Below are 2,539 nucleotides of genomic sequence, written 5' to 3'. Positions count from 1 at the left end.
TAATTGAGAAAAAAGTTAATAGTCCGAAATGTAGGTACAGTGTTGGGAAAAATGTACCTCACTGAGATAAGAATTCCAGAAGGCATTAGTACAATGAGGATTTTTTGAAATATACCAACATTACACTAGGATCAATGTGATAATACGTAGTGCATTTAAATTGGTGTACTGGATTTAGTCCTAGTGACACTTGCCAGCACAGTCGAAATAGTAATAAAAAAAGTCAAGATAATGTAAGATAATACCCAGTTATGCAATTACTGGAAAAAGTTCAATGTAATAAGTAGAAAATAGATAAAATAGTATACTCACGAAGACGAAGAGTAGGATCATGGTGATCTTCATGTTGAGTTAGTTGATGTGATGTAGACAACACGAGGGAAAGTCTTCAAGTAGTTTGTGACTGCGCTACTGATGCCTCGCTATATATACCATTGATTGTTGTTTAATATACAACTGTGTACACCTTAATCTTATTTTTGCGCACGATTTTACTGCCGGTGAAGATACATAATACATAGTATGTTTAATTAAGTGTAAATATATCACATCATCATCACATATACTGAGGTCTGAGGTAGTATCCTTATACATATTTTGTCAATCCTCAAGTATTTATATTTTTTAACTGTACTAAGCAGTGAGAGCCAAGGTATTTAATTTGGTACCTCCCGCGCAAGTGGTTGACGATTCGAATCCTAGAAGTAATGTTCGTGTTATTAAAATAAATTGTCACTTGCTTCAACTGTAAAGGAAAACATAGCAACCTTACATGTTTGAGAGTTCTTTGACACCGTTCCTGAAGGTATGCAAAGATTCCAACCCGCACTTAGACAGCGTGGTGGACTCAAGGCTTATCTCCTCCTTCGTTACGGAAGATACAGCAGTGGCAGAATATCAGTAGGTTAAATTTAATTTTACTCATTTATTTTTTGTATATTTATTAACTGTATAATTTCCTGGTTCCAGACTTTAAAATAACGGCAATATTTATAACATGAAGACCATGCTTAAATATTTATTTTAGTATGTTTTGACCGTTTATAGCTTGGTAGCATATGGACGGACAGACAACCAGGAAGACCGGAGAGTCTCAGTAATTGAGCCACGTTTTTACACTTTAGATACGGGACTCTAAAAAGTAGCCTTGGCGTACATTTTTAAAAACACAAAATAAAGAAATATTGCAACATGTTTTGTAAAAAGCACTACATGAATTTCAGTAAATTTTTGTTTGCACAGCTACTCAGTTCTGACACAGATCGCTGGTATATATAGCGAGGCATCAGTAGTGCAGTCACAAACTACTTGAAGACTTTCCCTCGTGTTGTCTACATCACATCAACTAACTCAACATGAAGATCACCATGATCCTACTCTTCGTCTTCGTAAGTATACTATTTTATATGTTTTCTGGTTATTATAACGTTTAAGACTTATAATTGGGTACTTTTTTATCAATTCAGATTTAATAATATAATTGATATTTGTTTAATACAGGCGATCTTCGCGATGGCTTTTGCTGTTCCCGTCAATGAGGGTGAGTTGCATTGTAACATACATCTTATTAAAGATAATATTCGCTGCATATTCTGTATCAAATGATTACTATTTCGTTTACCACTATGTAATATTTTCTTATGTTTCTTTGGCAGAAGCATCAGCTGTAGCAGGTGAACGTCGCGTAGATGATGATTCCGATCTTGGCGAAAACAAGAGAGGCCCGATCGGACACGGACGTTAAACCAGTGAATATACAACTATAACATACACGACACATCTCTAACGACTTAATATAATAATATACGAGACAATGACAACTGATACAGTGAACGGCAATGGCAACACTTCATAAAGAATTCTAATAAAAATAACTGAATATACAATTTATAAATAAATAAATATCGTTGGACAACTCACACACGGTCATTTGATTCCATACTAGCAGAACTTTTACAGTCAGCTCCAAAAGTAGCTGATCATACTCAATCTTTTGAAACCCAATATACTGAAGTGTGCACATTATTCCATGAAATAACTCATTCTTTATTCCCGCACTAACTCATTCTACTTGATTTTGATCAGTTATTTATTAAAATACGTAACACAGAGGTTTTAAAAATATGAAGTTGTTGAGCGAGTATTGGAGCTGACTTTATTACTATGGTAACCAAAAACCTGATAACCATACTTATATACTTCTGAATACGTACTTATATAAATAAATTGACAACCAGGCTCACAGCAAATACTCGTGTTCATCACACAAAGATATAGATATATATCTACATAAACCATTCGGAGGCATTTTGTACCACCTCGAAACTCAAAAACCAATTGATACGATCAAGGTATAAAAGTATAAGTTTAACAGTAAAACCTAACGCGCCTCATATACACGCAGTCCTGTCATCGCTGCTCCAGTCAGCCTGCGACCACGGCGAGTGCAACCTGCGCCGAAACGTTAGGCATTTTAAGGTAAAATGCGTGTTCGCATTTATTCCCGTATTCTATTATACATTCAACATGCAACGCGAGA

The 2,539-nt window shown here is 35.1% G+C and overlaps 1 long non-coding RNA gene across 1 annotated transcript; it reads left to right on the top strand.

Moving 5' to 3' along the window:
* Positions 1-1,286: 1,286 nt before the first annotated feature.
* LOC142978092 (uncharacterized) lies at positions 1,287-1,919 on the top strand. The gene is made up of 3 exons (XR_012959744.1): positions 1,287-1,388; positions 1,501-1,540; positions 1,656-1,919. It is a non-coding gene; the product is annotated as an uncharacterized LOC142978092 (long non-coding RNA).
* Positions 1,920-2,539: the final 620 nt, after the last annotated feature.

The sequence above is a fragment of the Anticarsia gemmatalis genome, chromosome 2 (assembly GCF_050436995.1).
Source record: "Anticarsia gemmatalis isolate Benzon Research Colony breed Stoneville strain chromosome 2, ilAntGemm2 primary, whole genome shotgun sequence".
Taxonomy (NCBI): domain Eukaryota; kingdom Metazoa; phylum Arthropoda; class Insecta; order Lepidoptera; family Erebidae; genus Anticarsia; species Anticarsia gemmatalis.
This window is presented reverse-complemented; position numbering and strand designations above follow the sequence as displayed.